The sequence below is a fragment of the Macrotis lagotis genome, chromosome X (assembly GCF_037893015.1).
Source record: "Macrotis lagotis isolate mMagLag1 chromosome X, bilby.v1.9.chrom.fasta, whole genome shotgun sequence".
NCBI classification, from domain to species: domain Eukaryota; kingdom Metazoa; phylum Chordata; class Mammalia; order Peramelemorphia; family Peramelidae; genus Macrotis; species Macrotis lagotis.
The window spans coordinates 652,264,980-652,288,439 of record NC_133666.1 but is presented as its reverse complement, the minus strand read 5'-3'; positions in this window follow the sequence as shown (position 1 = coordinate 652,288,439).

Sequence of the window (23,460 nt, the reverse complement as noted above, 5' to 3'; positions counted from 1 at the left end):
TATACAATACTGATGAACTTCTACAGGCAACCACATTTTGATATAATTTTCCATAAACCCTCATGTTTGATGGTATCAAAGGCCTTGGTTAGATCTCAAACATTTTATACAGATCTCTCTCTGTTTTGCTCCTGGCATTTTTCCTGGAGTAGTCAGACAGCAAACACCATATCGACTGTTCCTCTACCCTTTCTGAAGTCAGCTCCCTGGCTCTCAGGGAGGTGACCATTTTCCAGGTGAAAGATCAGCCTATTGAGAAGAACTCTGGCAAGAATCTTACCAGCAATGACTAAAAGAGAAATACCTCTGTGACTGTCACAGGACAATCTATTCCCTTTACCTTTATAGAGATGCACATCCTTGAATTACTGGGTGATAACTTCTCCATTACACATAACCTGAAAAATTTCAGTCACTTTTTAGATGAGCAATGGACCCCCTACTTTATAGATCTCAGCTAGATTAGAATCAACACCAGGTGCTTTGCCACATGAAAGAAGCCTAATGGCATTTAAAACCTCTTCTTCATGTGTGGCCTTGCGTAAGCCACTTAATCCCATTGCCTTGCAAAAACTAAAACAAACAAACAAAAAACCCTCTTCTTCAGTTGGAGCTTCAGCTAGGGACTGATTGACTACTACTTGAGCCAATGGTCAATGGCTTCTGCATTGAATGATGATGGTCTGTTAAGAGCACTATGAAAGTGTTCATCCCCATCTGGTTTTTTTTAGGGTTTTTTTTTTGCAAGGCAAACGGGGTTAAGTGGCTTGCCCAAGGCCACACAGCTAGGTAATTACTAAGTGTCTGAGACCAGATTTAAACCCAGTTACTCCTGACTCCAGGGCTGGTGCTTTATCCACTACGCCACCTAGCTGCCCCGTTCATCCCCATCTCTTGAGGATCATGATGTCCCTATCATTAATCAATGTGCTTCCATCAGCACTGAGTAGCTGAGATTCCCCATATGTCTTTGGCCCACAAATAATCTTTAGGGCAACCTAAAGGCATTTAGAATTGTTACTGTTCACATGAAACTGAATTTTGTCTGCCTTCTTACTGAACTAAGAATTCTGTATCTCTCCAAGCTTCACTAGTACTTTACTTTTGATGGAATTAAAGGGCCTTCTTAGAAATGGATGAACTATCCTGCTGGTAAACCCTGTGGAGTTCTCCTTTTTCATTGAGTAGCTTCTCTATTTCCCCATCATTTTCATCAAACCAGTCCTGATGTTTGCAAGTGTTCTGACCCTGATGAGCAAACTCGGTGCTGTCACCAGATCTCTGAAAGCTGCCTTCTCCTTTTCCTCTCTACCATTGCTAACAGTATATTGGCTCAACTTTCCCTTCAAGTTAGCAACAAAATGTTCTCACTCAGAGACACTTACATCTTTTGACAGTAATTCTTTTGGTAGTCATTTTGCCTTGAGGCAGAACTTCAGTTGAATGTGAATATTTAGATTGGAGAGGATAAGTCTGTGATCACTCCAGCACCACGTACTTCCTTTGTCACTCTCACATCCTATCTGTCTCTTTTCCTTACAATGACATAGTCTATTAGATGCCAGTGCTTGCTGCAAGAAGTTTTATTGTTGTTTACGGAAATCAAAGACAGTGTTTGTGATGAGGTCATGAGATGTGCAGGACTCCCTGCCATGTTTATAATCTAGCATTGAAATCATACAGAATTATAAGCTTGGCCTCTTTTGGTACACCGATGATAAAGGTCACTAGGTTTCCATAAAATTTTTTTTGTCTTCATCAGTGTTCATCATGGTGGGAACATGGGTACTGATGATGGTGGCATGGCATTTCCTGGAAGTGGTAATCTCATTGTCATGATCCTGGCATTCACTCCTTTTGGTAGGCATTCAAGAATGTTGACTAGATTAGCTTTGATTTCAAGACCTACCCCATTTTCAGAGCACTCCACTTCACTATGGCCTCTCCAGAAAAATGTATGTGCAGCTCCAAGTTCAGTAAGCTGGTCTTCATTTCTAGTTTTATTTCACTCAGGGCTGCTATTTGGATATGATACTTCTTGAATTCCCTTGAAACATCTTTCAATGTTTCAATGAATCATCTTTCAATTCTATTGGATCTTGTGTTGTCAATGAACACACACACATTCCATGCTTCAATGGTAAGTGAAATCTTCTTTAAAGAAGTTTTAATAGATTTTTTTGTTGTGTTTCAACTGCAGGGTGAGATCCCTGCCTGCTGTGATAATCAGGCCAGGGTTGGGTAAGTAAGGCACCTTTTCTAGCCCCTCCCCGATCCTTAAAAGGGCTGCTGAGGGGTTCAAGGGGCTGCCAAATCTCACTGCTGTTTTCAGTAGGGAAACAAAACTATGGCCTGGGCCACCTATGTTCAGGATTGTGACTACAGCTCTCAATGTATCCACACCTGCTGCTTCATCACTTGTGTGACACTACTGGCAGTTGAGATGGGAATGGTACAATGAGATGGGTCATGTCTTTTGAATTGTGCATAAATTGGATTTAAGCAAGGCAGAGTCACACAAAGTCATCCACTTCACTCTCTTCCAAAATCATCATGATCCAGTGGTAAGAGAGAGTCAAGACATCTGGTGATGGCTCAAGATGCACTGGATGACCATGGTGTCTTCAATGTCCAACCAAGCTCTAAGAGCTCCACTGCATCTGCCTCAACTGCCTTCAGGAGCTTTGGAACAAAGTATTCTCATCTTCCTATTCCACCAGTGGAAGACTTTACATACTTGGAGTAGACACTCTCCCAACTCACTAATGGGTTTGAGGTTTCTCATTTACCCTCAACCTGGTTTGGCCTAATCTCTGGTTTACTAGGGCATGACCAATATACATGCCATAGCTTCTTGGAGTCACAGATAAGAGTTAAGTGGCTCAGGTGGGCATCCAAGGTGGAAAGCAGCCCTGAAAAGGACTTGGCAGCCCTCACATCGGAGGTTCCAGTCTTCCTTGAATATAACCTACACACTTCACTAGGCAATAGATCTCAAATGCCTAAGAGGGAGAGGGGGAAAAAAAGGAGGAGGGAGAAGGGAAGAAGAGGAGAGGAAAAAGAGAATAAAAGGAGGCACAGGACAGAACCTTAGGGCTAACCATGGTTAGACCGGGTGACCAGAATGAAGGGTCACTGAAAGGGACTGAGCAATCAGAAAGATATGAGGAGAAATAGAAAAGAGAATTGTCATGAAAAACTAGAGACAAGAGGGTACTGAGGAAAGGGTAAACAAATTATTAAACAATGACAACATTTATAATATGCTTATTATGTTGCCAGGCTCTGTGCAGGTCAAGGGTGAAGATTGAAAAAAGGCCTTTAAATGTGACAATTAAGAGATCGTGAATACCTTTGGAGTTTTGGTTGAATGAGAAGGTTACATCCACAACAGCAAAGAAGTAGCCCATGGCAACTGAGAAGAACAGCCAACCCAGAGAGGCTACCTAGCTCAGATCAGTAGCAGTAGCAGAAAAGAGCAGTTTAGTTTATTAGTAACTCCCACCAGGAATCAGGGTGCCAGAAACAGCTCAACACAGTAGAGAAAGCAGTTTGTCCATTGATGGCTATAAACCATCATTAGTGAATATATCACCAAGTGTATATTATTAGGATGAGGCCCATTGTGAACAATGAGTGTAAGTCAATATTTCAAATAATTTTGAATCATTTTCTCCTCCTATCAGATATGATTAAATTGTCGGTGGGTTTGACCTTATAATGTGGTTGATGGTCAATAAATATTTAGAAATGCTTATTTATGTGCTAAGGCACTATGCTTAGCCCTGGAGCCCTGGTGTCAATCATCACACCAATCTCTTGCAGTTACCTTGTGTGAAAACTTTGTTCTTTTTCATTGGTGATTTTTTTGAGGAAGGGATCTTGTAAAGCTACTCTATTGTGTGAGGGTCAGTAAAACCAGTTGATGCATGTCATTGGCAAATTTACCTAGCTGGGCACAGTTCAGCAGTCAGTTGAAGTTGAGGGCTTCTTTGCCAACTTTTCAGTCTTATGAAATCCCCATTCTTCCTTCAGGATGACTCACATGCCTTATGTGATATGGGCCTCAGAGAGGCACCAGTGTCAATCTATATATTAAATAAGATTAAAATTGAACCTTTCTCTTATTCTTACGTGCCCTTGAACAGCTTGCTCTTAGAGCCTATATCTGGGGTAGTAGATCCTGGCAGGGATAAACAGAGAAATACTTCCTCCACAATTTTTTAGCAACTGTAAAAGTTTTCTGGTTCCCAGATGGGTATGCTTGTGCATGCATGCCCAGGGAAATGATTACTAGAATTACTAGAATAGCAGCTCATCTTTTTGTTATCTCTTTTTCAGAGACCCACAGTTCTACTGAATAAGACATTTGTTAAGAGATGTTCTGTGGAGTGTTCTCCCCCAAACCACACTCACTTCCTGGGACACAGAGAGAAGAATTAAGGGGAATAAGCTGTACCTTTAAACTCATTGAAATTGGCTCAAGTGGGGTCGGCTAGGTGGCATAGTGGATAAAGTACTGGCCCTGGAGTCAGGAGTACCTGGGTTCAAATCTGGTCTCAGACACTTAATAATTCCCTAGCTGTGTGGCCTTGGGCAAGCCACTTAACCCCGTTTGCCTTGCAAAAAAACGTAAAAAAAATTGGCTCAAGTAAACAGCTAGGAAAAATAAAGGAGCAACAGAGTTTGGGAATACTCTCCCTCTTAGTCTTACTATAGCTATGGTCTCAGGGCACCTGACAAACCCATTCAGACTTAGTCTAGTCTTCTCATCTCAGTTTCTTTATATCTTCACATTCCTAATGCTATGGCCCAACCTTCCTCTGGATCTGTCCTAACAGAATGGCTCAAAGTTCTGCCACCCTACTCAGTTTAGAGCTGCCCCACCAAGCAATCCTAGTCTCAGAAAACTCAATATTCACCAATACATGGAAAGAATGACTTGAAAAGGTAGACCAGAAGGCTCTTCAAGTCTAAAAACTAAAAGAAACTTGGGTTCTATGAAGTGTATGTTTATATGCATTTTCCCCTGGCTTTGCTATTTCCTCTAGTCAACCTCCAGAAGGCATCAGGTATGCTATATTGTCTCCATGGGTCCTGTGTTAAGATCTTTCCTTCATCTTGACCCAAGAGATACAGACATTATAGGTCCCTTAGAAAAACAGGCTAGTTTCCCAATCCTGGTTCTGGCCCCACTGAGGTCTCTCAAAATAGCTTCCATCCTCAAAGACACATCTTTCATAAGATGATATTAGGATGCTTAGAGCCAGGAGCTTGGGACTGTGGAATAAGTAACCCTTTGGTTCTGGACCACCATTGAACCTTCTTTCTACAAAATGGGTAAAGGTGGTCCATGTATTCCCATCATGGGGGTAAAAGAAACTGATGTCCATGAGGTGGTTAGAGAATCTCAAGGAAAGTTTCATTTTAGCTAACTATGGATGTTTCTTTGGTGGCCTTCTGTTTCCTGAGCTCTGCTAGGAAGTAGTGCCCTCTGCTGTCCACCAAAAGATGGTCAGAATTTCTGTCTTGAGACCTAAGAGAACATTTGTTCCAGTGATATTTGAACAAGACCTAAAGCAAAGAGACATCCCTGTGCCTCAGATTATGCTTTAATATTTGGTAAATTCTTCCTTACCTTAAACATAAATTTCTACCTATTACTCCTAGTTTCACCTTTTGGGGAGCAAGCGGAAAAAAATCATCTTGTGGTTCACAGAACCAGAAGGACCCTTGGAATTAATCCATTCTGGTCCTCTAGAACCACTTTGCAGAGGAGAGAATGAGACCCAGAGGCACTAGTAAGAGGTAGAGCCTAGGATCCTCTGGAGATTACCAATCTAGTGTTCTTTCCACAGCACCCCTCCATCTCCCTAACTGAGTCATCTGGAGCCTTTTCCTTGATCCTGCACAGGTAATGATCTTCCATCCCTGGGTCTCCTGTGCCTGCCTTGTACACATCTCGTTTATACCAAATCTGCACATGTGTTGTCTACCTCATTCTTATTTAAAATGTGTCTTTTCCAATATCCCGGACAAGGGATCATTTAGCCTCCAGGGAAGAGTCACTCAGAGCTCATTCCACTGGTGGACAGCTCTGATAGTAAAACCTTATCACAGAGGAACTCTCCAGAAACAAAGGATTTGGGATCCTTAATTTCTTTGATTTACTCTCCCTACCCAAATCATCTGGGAATTTTGGCATTTGGTTCTCCATAAGGAGTCATAGCAATAGGTTAGTATTTATATAGTGTTTTACATAGCCTATTCACTTTTTACAGGCTGAGAGAGGTGAAGGTGACTTGCCTAGGATCACATGGTGAATCACATGGTCTTAGCATTTGAACTCAGGACTCTACTAGTCCACCTAGCTAACATCTTTTCCTGACCTTATAAGCACAAAGACCCATAAAATTCAACACATGCAGTTTTTAATTTGTTAATGGAGAAGTAGTAATTCTTTGACCATCACCCCATCCCCAGGGAACAAACTTTTTCCAGAGACCCATAGAGGTTCTATGACTTGGAGTACTGTCCTGAGTTACCAAGCACCTACTATGTGCTGGGGATAAAAAGAAAGGCAGAAAGCTAATGATGGAGACAATATGCAAACAACTGTGTTGTCCAGTCATTTCTGATTCTTTGTGATTCTGTTTAGGCTTTTCTTGGCAAAGATCCTGGAGTGGTTTGCAAACTGAGGAAAATAGGGGTTAAGTGACTTGCTCAGGATCATACAGCTTGTGTCAGACCAGATTTGAACTCAGGAAAATGAGTCTTTGCATCTTAAGGTCTGGCACTCTATTTATTTGCCTCCCTAGCTACCCAGAAAAATCGATGCTCATTGTTGTTTGTCCTTAGCTCTCGAAGGAGACCCTGACATCTGGAAATGATGCCATGACAAGCACATGAATGGGATTTGAGTGAGGGGATGCTGTGCTAAGTCATCAGTCTCACTTTTTCTTCCAGAGCCATTTGGGCCCAATGACCAGATATGAATCAGGATGACTGAAGATGGCCCTGGATGCAAGGCAATCAAGGTTAAGTGACTTACCCAAGGTCATACAGCTAGTAAGAGACAAATGTCTGAGGTCAGATTTTAATTCAGACCCTCCTGATTCCAGGACCAGTGCTCTATCCACTGTGTCCACCTAGCCACCTTTAATAAATTGGAGATAATGTCAGTGAGGGTGCCAATATTCAGTAAGACTGCAAAAAGTTAGGGGCAGGGGCGGCTAGGTGGCATAGTGGATAAAGCACCAGCCTTGGAGTCAGGAGTACCTGGGTTCAAATCCGGTCTCAGACACTTAATAATTACCTAGCTGTGTGGCCTTGGGCAAGCCATTTAACCCCATATGCCTTGCAAAAACCTAAAAAAAAAAAGTTAGGGGAAGCTAGGTGATGCAGTGGATAGAGCATTGGCCCTGGAGTCAGGAGGACTAGAGTTCAAATCTGGCCTAAGACATTTAATGATTACCTATCTGTGTGACCTTGGGCAAGTCACTTAATTCCATTGCCCTGCCCCCCCAAAAAAGAGGCAAGTCTAGGGAAAAAGTCATTAAAAACATTAAAAATAAAATAATAATAATAAAAAATGACTGCGCAAAGTTTCTTGCAGAAGGTGGGACTTTGAGACTTGAAGGAAACCAGGAAAGAGAGAAGGCAGAAATAAGGAGAGAGAGAGAAGACAGTCAGTGAAGATGAGTCTTGGGTGATAGGAACAAGAAGAACAGAATCAGTGGACTACAAAATGTGTGTGTTGGGGGAATAAGGTATATGAAGACTGGAAAGGAAGGATGAACCAGAATCTCAGGGAAGCTTCTCAGAAGGTCTTATCCAGGACAAATTCTGTTCACTGTTCCCTCTCTAATAATTACCTAGTTCCTGACTTGGGTTAGGGTCTAAGTTTACTTAGCAGACTGCTACTGGGCTCAACCACAGTTGGTCATTTAGAAATTCTGCTGTTGCACAATGATATTACTGTAAGCTTTCTTTTGGTCTGAGATAACTGCCCTGACTACAATTGCTGCTGCCTTCTAAATCTATTCTTAGCTCAATTCATAGCCTAGGGCCCATGGCCTCTCCTTACCCTGGAACACCATTCCTAGGTATAGGTCCTCTCCTCAGCCCTCCCTGGATCTGTCACCTAGAACGTGGGAATGAGCGATAGTGCTACCAGTTAGCACCTATTTCTATTCCCTACACAAGACTAGGACTCTCCATATTGGATCAAGTCTCTCTTCTCCACTAGCACATAGCCTTTCCCCATGTCTGAATGATCTACATAATTTGATCTGGGTCAGACACCTTTTTTTTCTTAATTGGTATTTTATTTTTCCAAGTTTTTCAATTCATCTTCATGCATATGCATATTTTTAAGTTACATAATTTCCTTCAACCCTCCCTTCCCACCCCCATCCCCTCAGCAACGAACAACCAGACTCCTCTCTTAATGTATTCAGACCTGCCTATGTTGACATGGGCTAGAAAAATGACTCATTGTGATTTTTCCCCATCTTGGATTTTTCAATCAGAATTTGGTCAGGAATATATTTGAAATCTCTTTGGAGTAATTTGGAGAAACAGGGGAGACTTTTTGTTTGCTTGGGTTTTTTTTTTTTTGGCAAGGCAATGGGATTAAGTGACTTGCCCAAGGTCACTCAGCTAGGTTAATTATTAAGTGTCTGAGGCCAATTTTGAATTCAGGTACTCCTGACTCCAAGGGCCCATGCTCTATCCACTGGGCCACCTAGCTGCCCTGGGGAAGATTTTTCTTCCTGTTATTTCATCATTTTGGCTCAGCCTAGAAAAGTAGGAAAGGGGAGGTTATAGTTTTAAAACTTTAAAATCAGGGAGTTTGATCCTGGAGATAATAGGGAGTCACTGGAATTTCTTGAAATTAGGAGTGACCTGGATGAGTGAAAGATGGACTGGACTGGGGAGAGAACTGAGTGAGGGAGATCCACCAGCAGATTATCATATCTGTATAGTGTGAAGTGACGGGCGCCCACACCAGAGTGGTTGCAGTGTCAGAGAAGAGAAGGGGACATATGTGAAAAGTGTTATGGAGACAGAATTAACAGTATTTAGAAACAACTAGTTAGGATGACTGGAAAAATTGAACCAAGGTGACTGGGAAGATAGTGGTGCCCTTGGCAATAATAAGAAAGTTGGAAGGGTTGGGAGTGGGGTGGAAGAGAAGTTATTTTGGATATAGAGAGGTTAATATGTCTGAGATAGCTAATTCCAGTTTCCAGTAGTTAGTTGGAAATATGATACTGGAGGTCAGGAAAAAGTTTGATTTTCGCCATGTTCACCTCTTCAAGATGGCATGGACCACAGCAGAGACCAGATCCACTCATCTTTGCTCGTTGCTCCATGCTGTAGTTTGGCTCAAATCCGGCAGAGGGCACTCGTTCCCTTTCCCAGGGAACCAGTGTCGTGGCCAGCGAATATGTGTCTGAGTGGTCTTTTTTTTTGGCAAGGTAATGGGGTTGTGACTTGCCCAAGGTCACACAGCTAAGGTAATTATTATGTGTCTGAGGCCGGATTTGAACTCAAGTCCTCCTGACTCCAGGGCTAGTGCTCTATACAACGTGTCACCTAGATATCCCTGTGTCTGAGTGGTCTTTGGCAGCCAACAACTCCTGCCCATTCTATTTTATTTAAACTTGATTTTGCCCACAATCCTCACCTTGTATTAGTCCTTTTGGAGAGGTAGAGGAGGGGCATAGAAACTGCCTTTCTCCCTCTGCTCAACTAAGTTTCTGTTTGTTCCATTTTTGCACACTCATGATGAATCATTCAATATACCTCGCCCTTGGCATCTATAATCACATTAACACTCCTTGTCAGGTCTTGAAGTTGGGGAAACATTCATTTTCTGCTCCACCCTTCCCTCCCCCGACTCATTACCCAGAGTTGTTGGTCCAGGTTATTCTAATGGCCAACCAAGGTGTTTTCTAGAATGATTTACAAAGGGCTTTACAAATATAACCTCATTTTATTCTCAGAGGAGGTAGGTGATGGGGAAACTGAGGCAAACAGGGTTAAATGACTTGCCCAGGATCACACATCTGGATTTGAATTCAGGTCTTCCTGCACTCTATCCAGTAGTACTCATAGACCAACTGAATGGGCTGCTCATTCAGCTTCTTGTCATAATATGGATATTTTCCATTTATCTGGCTTTTCCCCTTGATGGAAAACAAAACTAATCTCTTTGAAATGATCAGAGATCTCATCCAGAGAGTTGGGCTTGATGGAAGCAGCACTGCAAACAGTAGTATCTGAAAGAACTCACCTTTACTAGTTATGGTGATTACTACTAGTTAAAAGTACCCAATTCTTTCTGCATAGAATATTCTCCAGGCAGTGATCACCTCTGGCCAGCAAGATATCTCATTTTGTGTTTTCATTGCTCCTATGAATTAGAGAACTAAGCTATCTTTGTGGTTGTATTTTATTTATTTTTTTTCTTTTTCTTTTCTTTTTTCTTTTTTTTAATTAAAGATATTATTTGAGTTTTACAATTTTCTCCCAATCTTGCTTCCCTCCCTCCACCCCCACCCCTCAGATAGCACTCCGTCAGTCTCTACTTTGTTTCCATGTTGTACCTTGATCCAAACTGGGTGTGATGAGAGAGAAATCATATCCTTAAAAAGAACAGAATTCTCAGAGGTATGTGATTGTATTTTAAAAGGGATGGTGGCTGATTCTGGCTATTCACAGAGGACATTTTGTAAGAGCAGAGCACAATGGACCAATTCTTGTTCTAATGAGTTGTTTGACTTTTTTTTCTTAAAAAAAATAATTAACAAGTAATGGACAATGTAGGATTGGATCTTGGATCCTCTATACCTTTAGGTCAATTGTAGGAGTAGTCAGCTGTAGAAAGTCATTTATGAAAGTCTACTTGTTTCCTTCTCACACCTTTAATCAATACCTTTGATTCTTATGTAGACATTTTCATAAATACCTTATAGAAATGATAAAATAAGAGACTGTTTGATGGTGCAGTGGCCAGACTGGACCTGGAATTAGGAAGACCAGAATTCAAATCTTCTCTTGGTTCCTGGGTGAATCACCCTGGGCAAGTCACTTAACTTCTGAATGCCTCAGTTTTCTGAACTGTAAAATGGAGATAAAAATAGCACTTAATTAACAGGGTTGTTGTGAGGATTGAAAAGATAATTTTTTTAGATTGGACTTTTTTTTTCAGGTTTTTTTGCAAGGCAATGGGGTTAAGTGGCTTGCCCAAGGTCACACAGCTAGGGAATTATGAAGTGTCTGGGTCTGACTCCAGGGCTGGTGCTCTATCCACTACATAAATGTGAGCTATTATAACTACAACTATTATTAAAATGTGGGTAATATCTCCTCAATCTACTTTATAAGATAATGATATTAATCTGTGAGTTACCCTTTGCTAAACTTCCCTTTTTCAAATATTGAATTCAAAACTGCGTATTACTGCACCATCTTTCTACTTTCTTTAAATTTTCCTTTTATCAATCAGAAAAAAATCTATTTTCTTACCCCTCCCCAATTAAAAACAAAAGAAAAACAAAATTCCTGTTACATATATATAGTCAAGCAAAATAAACTTCCTCATTGGTCACAACCCATAAGTGTCATTTGTATGTATTCATGTATGTATGCATTTCTTGGTCTCAGCTCTCTATCAGGAGAGGGGTAGCATGTTTAATAATCAGACCTCTACAATCAAGATTGGTGACTACTCTGATCAGGTATCCCATAGCTTGTATTTATAATACTGCTGTCACTGATTGTTATTTGGTCCATTCTATCATCAGGAAATTTGTTCCTTGGTTAAGTATTTGTATTTCTTGCACCAAGCTGTTGTCTTTTCAATTCTTTCTTCCATAGTTCTCATTTCTTTTCAGATTTTTTCTGCTCCAATGCTCTTATTTTGCATACCAAAAAAAAAAAAAAAGAACATTTCAAAAAAATTCTTGCTTTTTTTCTTCCAGGCTTTCTAGATGGATTTGTGCTCAAACTATTTTTCTTTGAGGCTTTTGCCTGTAGATATTTCAGAGTCATTCTCTTCTTTTGGATTCCATATTCTTTTTCTGTTTGCTCATTCTTCTGACTTTGGATTTAATGCTTGGGTTCATTCTGGGCACTCCTGGAAGGAATAGTTGAGAAATCCCTATGCTATTTTTTCCCCTTGCTCTAATCAATTTTTTTTGCAAGGTTCTGAGTTTTACAGTTTTTCTCCCTACTTCCCTTCCTTCCCCTCTCCTCCTGATAGAAAGCAATCAGATATAAGATCTACATTTATAACCTTGCTAAATATAAATCCATATTGATCATGTTGTAAGAGAAGAATCAGATCCAAATGGAAGAAAGAAAACAGAGAGAAAAAACTGACATAATACACAAGACAACTTTTAAAAATCGAGGATAATAAGCTTCTCTGGATATGGATGGTCATATCCATGATCATTTTAAAAGATCACAAATCTTTTAAAATTGCCTTTGGTTATTGTACTGCTGAAATGAAAAAGTCCATCTTAATTGATCATGATCCCATGTTGTTGTTAATGTGTATAATGTTCTTCTGGTTCTGTTCATTTCACTCAGCATCAGTTCATGCAAGTCTTTCCAGGCTTTTCTGAAATCCCATTCCTCATGATTTCTTATGGAACAATAATATTCCATCACATACATATACCACAATTTATTCAGCCATTCCCCATTTGATGGACATCTCCTCAATTTCTAATTCTTTGCCACTACAAAAAAGAGCTGTCATGAATATTTTTGTACATGTGGGATATAAAAAATATTGAGTTTCCAGTTCTCTCCTATCTTCCTTTCCCTCCCTTCTCATTGAGAAGGCAAGCAATTTGATATAGGATACACTTGTAGAGTCATGCAAAATATATTTCCATATTAGTCATGTTGTAAAAAAAAATCATACTTCAATTTGCATTCAGACTCCATCAGCTCTTTTTCTGGAAGTGGATAGCATTTTTCATCATAAGTCCTTCAGAACTGTCTTGGATCCTTGTAATGCTCAGAATAGCTAAGTCATTCACAGATGATCATGTTAAAATATTGCTGTTACTGTATACAATGTTGTCCTGGTTCTATTCAGTTCACTTTGCATCTATTCATGTGAGTTTTTCCTGGTTTTTCTGTAATCATCCTGTTCATCATTTCTTATGGCACAGTAGTATTCCATCATAATCATATACCACAAAAAGAGTTGCTATGAATATTTGTGTACACAGAGGTTCTTTTCCTTAAAAAAATCTCTTGGGGATACAGACCTAGTGGTATTGTTGAATCAAAGGGTGTACACAGTTTATCGCCCCAGTTTCTTCCACTATAACATGAGGTTCATTAACAGTACCTACTTTACAAGGTAGTTAAGAATCAAATGAAATAATATTTGTAGAAGCAGCTAGGTAGTGTAGTGGATAGAGCACTGGCCCTAGAGTCAGGAGTACCTGAGTTCAAATCTGGCCTCAGACACTTAATGATTACCTAGCTATGTGACCTTGGGCAAGTCACTTAACCCCATTGCCTTGCAAAAAAAAAAGAAATAATATTTGTAAAGCATTATTTAGAGCAGTGATGGGACAGAGTTGGCAGCTTGTTTTCTCCCTCCTTTCCAATACACACCCTGACTTCAAAATTCAAAAATGTAAATTGCTGGGGCATATATGTTATAAATTACAAATGTAAATTTAAAAAAAATTGAATGCTTTGTAAATCTGATTACCATTTTTGACCAGAGATAAGAGATTTGGGAAATCCCCTCCTTTAATTGCAGAAGTGGAAGGGATATGGGGAGGTGGAAAGCTGAAAGCTGTGGTCAATATATTGGTTGGTTTTTTCTGAAGTTTTTTTTTTTAATCTTTGTCACAGGAGATGGCTTGCTGGGGTAGGGAAGAAAGGAGAGAAACTTTCAGAAATGAATGTGATGTAAAGAGACAAACAATATAGCAAGAGAGACAATGAATTCCTCATTCTGCAGTATTTTGTACAGAGAGGTGAGGGGCAGGCAGGCTTCATCATTAATTCTCTGAAGTCAGAATTTGTTCCTGCTTTGATCAGAGTTCTGGAATCTTCTAGTATTATTTTCCTTTATATTACTGTGGTTGCAATCTTGCAAAACATTCTCCTGGTTATACTTTACTCTGTGTCACTTCATCCAAGATCTCTCAAAGTTTCTTTGAATACTTCACATTCCTTATTTCTTTAACTTACCTCCTCAGACTTATTATGTATTGCTCCCCATCATGTACTCTGTGTAGTTATTCAGCCTAAGTTGTTCTCTGAATTCAGAATCTCTGACCTTCACACCTTTGCAAAAGCAATGTCATAGATTTAGAATGCACCCTCTATGGATGCCCATCAGTTGGGGAATGGATGAAGGAATAGTGGCATATGAATGTGATGGAGAACTATTATTCTATAAGAATTCACGAGTGGTCAGACTTCAGAAAAGCCTGGAAAGACTTATGTGAACTGATGCTGAGTGAAATGAGCAGAACCAGAAGAACCTTGTACGTGTTCAATTTTAACTTGTTCTTCTCAGCAGCACAATGATCAAGGATGATTCTAAAGGACTTGTGGTAAAACATACCATCCACATCCAGAGAAGTAACTACAGTTTATGAATACAGACCAAAGCATACTATTTTCAATTTTAAAAATTTGTTTGATGTTTTATTTCCTTCTCATGTTTTTTCCCTTTTGTTCTGATTCTTCTTCCACAACATGACTAATATGGAAAGATGTTTTATGTATATATATATATAACCTATATTAGATAACTTGCTGTTAAGTGGAGGGGGGAAGAAAGGGAGGGAGAGAGAAAAATGTGGAACTCAAAACCTCTCACAGGGAAGTCTTTCCTGCCAGAAGAAAGCCTCCTTAACTCTCATCTATTATATAGTAGCTATTTACATATTTTATCTCCTTAAGAATGGAAATATTCTTAGCACAGAAACTTTGCACATAAGATTACAAATGCTCCTTGGATTAGATTTCTACTCTAATATTCCATGTCCTTTTGGTACTGGGAGTACAAGATACTATGATTTGTGATCCCCAGCACTTGCAGAACCACAGGTGGACACAAGTCATAGAATTATCCAAAAAGCAAAGTCATGAGCCAGGCATAGTGTTAAAGTGCAAGGAATTTTTTTAAAAAAGGTAAAAAACAGTGACTGCCCTTAAAGATTTCATGTTCCAGAGAGGGAGACATGGGTAACATTAAATATATCCAAGATATATTGGTTGGTTGGTTGAGACAAATTACAGTGTGTCCAGTTGGCTGACCAGACCAATATGAGCTTGGAATGTTCCACCACAGGTGGGGCACAAATAGTCCAGGTGAAGCCGTGGGTTGGGTACTCTAAACTTCCGCATCTTATGTTTCCTTTGAGCGGCTTCCAATTTGCTCTGGTCATAGAGAACAGCACCCTGTCTGATGAGGGCACCGCAAGCTGGCAGTTCTGTACCCTGTGCCAGTGTATCTCATGCTACACAATCGATTACAAAGTGTTCTTGTATTGCTACAGAGTAAATGGAATGAAACCTTGGAGAGGTGGTCATAGAGAAAGAAGAAACTTATGTTGGGTTTTTGAGAAACAGAAAGGAGCTCAAATATGACTGCATAGTCGAGTGTGAGGAAGGGAGTAAAGTTTAAGCCAATTTATGAAGAGTTTTAAAAGCCAAACTTTCTATTTGATTCTGGATGAAATTGAGATTTATTTAGCAGAGAGCAGATATGGGCAGACCTAGCTTGGGGATCTTCACTGTGGCAGTTGGGAGAAATAAAGCAAAGTTAAATGATTAGATTGTCTTTTTTATTGATCCTATTAACAGCTAAATTGATTTTGTCCTGTCACTACATAAGTTATGGTTCTCCTGCTCATCATTGCTCACAGATAAATATTCCTGTACTTGGAGTATGCCAAAGGACACCATGGAGTCTGTTTGGGTATCTTTATACCACTGAGCCATCCTTCAAAGATGTCTATTTTACTTTTCAAAAAAGTCCGGTTCACCAACTAAACTTGCAGTTGAACTCAAACAATAAACATTTCTTAGTCACAGGAAGAAAGGAGGGGCTTGTTCCTAGCCATCTAATCATACTGTCCCCCACACCTCTGATCAGTAATCTGATTTTGATATTCATGATGTTGAACTCTGGCAACTAATAGAAACATGTTCTTTACCCATAAAGTTCTGTTCTTTGTTCTGTACTCCTCCCGAAAACTATAAAAGAGAACTGTTCCCTTCAACTGGGATCTTAGCTTTTGTCAAGGAAGTTGAGATCCTATTTATTGGTAAATGTATGTTTTCCTAATACAGTGATCATAATGGTGATAGGATGAAGTGATTTTCAATGAAAGATAGTTCAGAAACACATTCAACTGAATTTGCTATTTAATTAGCAATACGTTTTATTTTATGCATAAAAATTCAAATGTTTATGTTACTGTTAAATTTTTAGTTTTTCATGTATTGTGATTTTTGGGGAATCATTGCAAAAGAAATGCTTTCAATTTCTGAAAAAAATAATGTTATTAGATCTTTAGAAAATTAACTTTCTTTTGATTTCACTATTAGATTCTAATTTGAGCTGTTAGAGTAAAAAAAAAATTGGCCATGCCTGAAACTTTGTGTCTCAATTTACCTTAATTTGAACTATTACAAAGGAGGCAGATTAAAGGATTACTTTGCCTTAGTTCAGTTAAGATTTAAGGAAAGTTGGAAATATGTCATAAAAGGTAAAAATGACAAAATTTGGTAACTGACTGGATATATGGGTGAGAAGGGAGTCAAGGATGATATTGAATCTCTCTTCTGCTCCATTTCCCTGGGAGTATTTTCAGAGACTAATGATCCCAGACTTCCTGCTTACTTCCAACATGAACTAGAAATTATGGTTTGTTTTATACACACTAACTTTTGGTTCCAATTATATTCATTTTAATTTAATAATTAAGGGTTGATCATCTTAACAATAATACAGAAGATCAGAAAAGAGGATTAGGGGCCTTGGGGGCACCCACAGTTAGTGAGTGTGACATGGATAAAGTTGTTGTGAAAAGGGGGAGCATCAGCCCTGGAGTCAGGAGGACCTGAGTTCAAATCCAGCCTCAAACACTTAATAATTACCAGTGTGACTTTGGACAAATCACTTTACCATACTGCTTTACAACCCCCCCCCACAAAAAAAAGATGTTATGAAAAGAAAAAGCAGGGAGACAGATGGGTAGAGATTCAAGAAAATCAAGCCATAAAAACACAGAAAGAAAAAAATATCCAGGAGGAGGTGACCAACCATGTCAAATGTTATAGTGAAGTCAAACATGAGGACTGAGATAAAAGCATTAGATTTGGCATCCAAGAGATCAGTGGGGCTCATTTAAAGAGTTATAAAATCAACAAGTTTCAGAGCTGAGAGAAAGATCTTAGGAGATCATCTAGTTTCCTTCTCTCCAAAGGTAGAGTTTTTGGTTTAGAGCAAGTAGAAACAGGGAAAGTATTTAAGTGCCTACTATGCTGAACATTGGGAGAGAGAAGACCCTTAGCTCAAGGGACTTTACAATCTAATGGTATTGGGGGGAAGGAGGAAACAATATGCAAACTGTTATGTATCAACAAGCTACATGCTGGATAAATTGGAAATAATCTGTAGAGGGAAGACATTAGAATTAAGAGAGGTTAGGAAAGACTACCTACAGGAGACATTTTAACTGGAACATGAAGTCAGGAAAGCAAGAGGTGGAGAGGAGGAGGGAGACCATCCATCCATGGGAGACAGTGAAAATAACCAGAGTTGGAGAATAAAATCTTGTTCCAGGAATAGCAAAGAGACTGAGAAGACACTGTTCCTGTTGAACCTGGTGGGAATTTAGTGTGACTGAGCAATTTTTCCTCCTTGCTTCTTATAATGGCATTGATTTTAAAATTAAACAAAACTGTGATCCCCAGTGGACCCTCTTCTGCCTTCCCCTGGCCCCTCCCCTGAGGGGTAGATGCCATTAGTCTCATTTTACAAATGAAAAAACTGAGGTGTGATTTACCAGGACCACAGAGGTAGTGTTCTGGGCAAGATTTGAATTCAGGTCTTCCTGACTGAAGCCCTAGCTGCCTTGAAGCTTAACCCTGCCTACTAGTGTCCTGGAGCCAAAAAAGCCTCAAGAAATAAGAGGTAGCCAGGGAGCCCTCATCTGGTCCTGCTTAGTCCTATAATAAAAAAAACTTATGCCCAGTCTCAACCTGGCTCAAACAAAAGGGTAGATTGGCATTACTCTTCCTAAGGACCCAGATACAAACTATAGCAAGCCCACCATTCATTCCTGCCAGGGACAGGTGAGATGGGTCCATCCTGAGAAATAAGGACAGATCATAGGCCCCAGGGGTTATTGTCTGAAAAAACCCTCACTGGAATACTATGATCCTGAAAAGGGATTCTGTTTTGAGGGCTGATCTGTGGTACTTGGCAGAATGGAAATAAAGCTCTGCTTGGGTAGACCCTAAGAGACCAGGATCCCGACCCCATGCTTTGCCATGGTTTGGGCTACTTAAAACTCTTCAGGATCTGGCTTCATTCCCTATTCGCCATTACTATGCACCCTGATCTATTTGCTATTCCTCATAACACAGTTTCCTTTTCTCCAATGCATCTAGAACATTCTGCCTTCTTACCTGCCCCCCCCCCCCATTGGAATCTAGCTTCTTTAAGGTTGAATTTGTTACCTTCCAACCAGAGGGCTATCTTGATTCTCCCAGCTGCCAGAGCCCTTGACCTCCCCAACTCCATATCACTTCTTTTTAAATTTACTTTTCTATGGGATATTTTAAGCAGCTAGATGCATAGTGGTTGGAGCTCTGGATCTGGAGCCAGAAGATTCATCTCTCTAAGTTCAAATCCTTACTAGTGGTGGGATCCTGGGCAAGTCACTTAACCCTCTTTGTCTCAGTTTCCTCATCTGTAAAATGAGCTGGAGAAGGAAATGGTAAATCAATCCAGTATCTTTGCCAAGAAAACCCTAAATGGGGTCATGCAGAGTAGAGCACAGCTGAACAACAAAAATGAGCTGTTTGTGCCCCCACAGAAGGTCAGTTTTCTTGCCAGCAAGTCTGTCTTAGTCTTTGCCTAATACACTTACTAAATATTTATTGAACAAACAAAGGATCATCGGACCCTCCAGATCTAATCCAATCCCCTCATCTGAGAGATGGAAACTGAGACTTAAAAAGGGGCTTACAAAAGGTCACACGATCTGGGTTGTCTGCCTCCAGTCCCAGAGCTCTTTCCAATGTGCTGCTGAACAAGCCCCAGCTTTTTTTGGATCTATTTGTTAAATTTGTTAAAAAAAAAAAAAGTCCAGGGTGTATACAAATTTTTATAATATGATATAACATTTTTATATTATGCTTGGTACAGATTTATTTCTATAGGTTTGTCCTGTGAAGGGAATGTTGGCAAATCATTTCTAAAACCTGAAAATATTTAACTAGTATTCAACTTCAGGAATTGTTTATATAATGAAAGGACCAGGGAAGGTGGATGGGCCAAAAGACTTCCATTACTATAGATGTTCACCTAGACGTTGAAGCAGCCCAGCCCCACACTAGTGTCAAGCAAGAGGGTCTTAGTTTATGATCATAGCTTAGCTGACAACTTTGGAGATAAACCACTAGTAAGAAATTTGATCAGGTTCTGGGCTATCCAGTAAACAAATTCAACATCCATATTACTAAGGCACCCCTAAATACAGTCTTTGGATCTTTCCTTTCCTTCCTGCTTCCCTATAGAACTCATTGAGCACAGGCCATCTCCCCACATCTGGAACTGCACTCCAGTCTCATAGGCACCTCTTAAAATCCAGATTCCATTTGCACACCATTACTTTACACAGTCACCATGCTAAGCGCTGGGAATGTAAAGAAGAAAAAGCCATCTGTTTTTTTGTCTTCTGTATTCCCAGATATCAGTGAGAGGCTCGGCATAGAGCTAGCACTTTATATGGTTTTTGATTGAACATGGAAGTGCAAGAGATTTTGATGAGTTGGGCATTCTAAACTCACTGTAGAACTACCTAATGCTGACCCATGATGAACTAGTTCCTTCTGAGTGTTTTCCCAACTGTTAAAATAGGAGAGGGCAGATTAGACAGTATTTATAAGGTCCCTTCCAGTATCTCTAGGGCAAGCCAAGCAAGTTAAGTCCAGAAACACAATCATGGTGGCCATCGTTTTCCTCCAAGCAAAGCTAGAACTGGGCAGCCTGAAGGAATTCATGATCTGTATGTCCTATGAGGGGTCCTCTTAACAAACTGTCGCAGCCAGCCCTGGGAGAACCTCACCTCTGCTCCCTGAAGAGGAACAAGGCATCACTGTCAGAGACGAGAGTTGTTTCTAGTGCCAAATGCATGCTGCTTTGCTGTGAACAGACAAACAACGGGCCCTCAGCCCGTGGGAGGAATGTTTTGAAAACAGCAGGACTGTTTGGGAGGAGAGCTGTTCCCCTCCTGGGAACCCCACAGGAAACCCTGTTCCCTGCTGTTCATGCAGGCCTTTCTGGACTCTGGTTGCTTGGAGTAAGCTAACAGAAAAGTCAAGTCTCTACCCTCATTTACCACCTTGTGAAATAGCTCCATTTAATCACCAAGGACATTTCGGTTTGGAGTAACCCCAGGGGAGGTTCACACAGCAAGTAAGAGTAGGTGGTAGGACTCCAAGTCAAATGGTCTTTCACACTATACACTACAGTTCATCTACTCTTAAAAGGCAAGATGAGGACTAACACCAGGTCACCCTACTTGTCAAGAATGTGGGACAGGGAGGGCTCAGGAAGATCCAAATCAGCCCCCCAAAGCTTGGGGGGAGAGGGAAGAGAAACATACCTCTCTCCTACCACCACTCCATCTTTTCTTTGTCAGGGATACGCCACTCATAAATTATCAGTGCTCTCAAGTGGAAGACTGGGTGATGAGTTGTCAAAAAGGCCTTCCTGACACTTCAGGGAGTCATGGTATAGATCAAATATTTAAAAGTACAGAATTGTCATATTATACAAAGCAATCACCTGTGCCTGAGTCCCCAGAAAGGCAGCACCACTTCTCAAGCTCCTGCTTATGTAGTGTAGAAAGAATTATGATTTTCATATTAATCAATATGTGTAATGATACATGAATGATTTGGATTTCTAAAAGCTCCCTTTTTATAGACGGACTCTGGCTTGGGAATCAGAACGACAGGGTCTCAATTAATTCATTAATCCTAACAAGAAGTCTTTCCCTGTCCTGTGCTTATCAGTGTCAGGTGAATTAGAAAAATGTATATTCTGTGCCCAAACAGAATAAAGTATCCCCAAAACTAAACAACCATTCTCTCAGGACTGGAGGGCACTGTTATTGTCCATTATTCTGAGAAAACCATTCAAGCTCCAAAATAAGTTTTGTGATTCACCTTTCACCTTTCCTTTTGAGATTTACATATGTAATCCCTGCTTCCACCACAGCAAAGTGGAATTAAATCTGATCCTTGCAATGAAAGTAATTAATTAAACCTCTATGATTGCTGGCATCTGGTCTCTGGCCTGCTCTGTTCCACCACATTAGAGACAGGCTCAGTAAAATTCAGTTAACAGTGGCATCTCATCCTGGTCACTGAGACCATTCATTAAATGTTTGAGATGGTAAAGAACATCCAGGCTGACCTCATTTGAAAGATGTAAACCAAGGCCCAGAAAAAGGGTCTCCTTTAGATTACATAACCAATTAAAGGCAGACACCAGTTGCTCCACTGTAACTGTAACATTACACCAATAGCAAAATAAACTATTTTTCCATATTTTGCCTCATGATAATGAGGGGTTGGATGTGGAAAGCAGAAGCTGGGTGTGAACTCATCCAACCATTCTGGAGAACAATTTGAAACTATGCTCAAAGAGCAAATTGTGCAAACTGTGCAATTGCTTTGACCCAGCAATACCATTAAGAAGTCTGTATTCAAAAAGATCATAAAAAAGGGTAAAAAACCCACAGGTACTAAATATTGAGAGCAGCTTTTTGTGGTGGCAAAGAAATGAAAATTGAGGGGTTACACTTCAATTGGGGAATGGTTGAATATGCTATGGTAAGTGAATGTAAGGGAATATTATTGTAGTACAAGAAATGAGCAGGTAGATTTCAGGAAAACCTGGACTTAAATGAACTGATGCTGAGTGAACAGCACCAGAACATTGTAGATAGGAACAGCAACACCGTGTGATAATCAACTTTGATACTTAGTTCTCATTAATATAGTAATCAAAGATTTTTTTCAGGTTTTTGCAAGGCAAATGGGGTTAAGTGGCTTGCCCAAGGCCACACAGCTAGGTTATTATTAAGTGTCTGAGGCCGGATTTGAACCCAGGAACTAATGACTCCAGAGCTGGTGGTTTATCCACTGCGCCACCTAGCCACCCCATCAAAGAAGATTCTAAAAGACTTATGAGGGAAAATGCTATTCATAACCAGAGAAAGTGGGAATCTGAATGCAAATCAAAATATACTATTTTCACGTTTTTTTTCTTTCTTGTGGTTTTTCCCTTTTGTTCTGATCCTTCTTTCACAACATGACTAACATGGAAATGTTTGTCATGATTGTGCATTTATAACTTCTATCAGATTGCCTGCTTCTTGGGGAGGGAGGAGAGAAAGAGAAATTTTACAAAAATGAATGTTGAAAACTACCTCTACATGTTTTGGAAAAAAGAGTCAACTGGAGTCATCTTTAAACAAAAATAGAAAAAATAAATGAGATGTGAGGGAGTAGATTTTTAAAATGAGAAATTAAGGCCCTCACTCTTATAATCGGAAACTTTTAACATACTAGCTGGTCTTATGTTTATTTAACAAGAGACCTCAAGAATCTTTCTGAATCCAGTTATTCCTGCACGGAAAGAGGATCAAGAAGACTCAAGAGCATAGACTCCCCCTTATGATTATCTGATAAGTGTTTGAACACTTCCACTGAGTTAGCCCTTTCCACTGTCCAGTAGCACCAAGAATTAGAAAATCCTTCTGTGGGCTGAACTGGCTCCCTGCAATTTCCTACTAATCCTGGTTATATTCATGGAGCTACATGTCCTGGCCACGTCTTCCTTCCTTCAAAGGATCTTTCCTGGAAGTGCACTCAGCTGACCCCATCCTGGTTTGCCTCAATGTGTTCCTGCTTGAGCCTCCTTCCCCTTCAAAGATGACCACAGCAGATGGCAGGAGGCCAGTCTCCCTCCCTCCCACCTCTCACCAGTGTTGCCTCCCAGAGGCTCCCTCCCTTCTATACCTACTCTGCTTTTGGAAGCTGGGGAAATGATAGAAGCCCCTTAAAAACTAGGGGTGGCTAGGTGGTAGTGGATAGAGCAATGGCCCTGGAGTCAGGATTACTGGAGTTCAAAACCAGCCTCAGACACTTAAT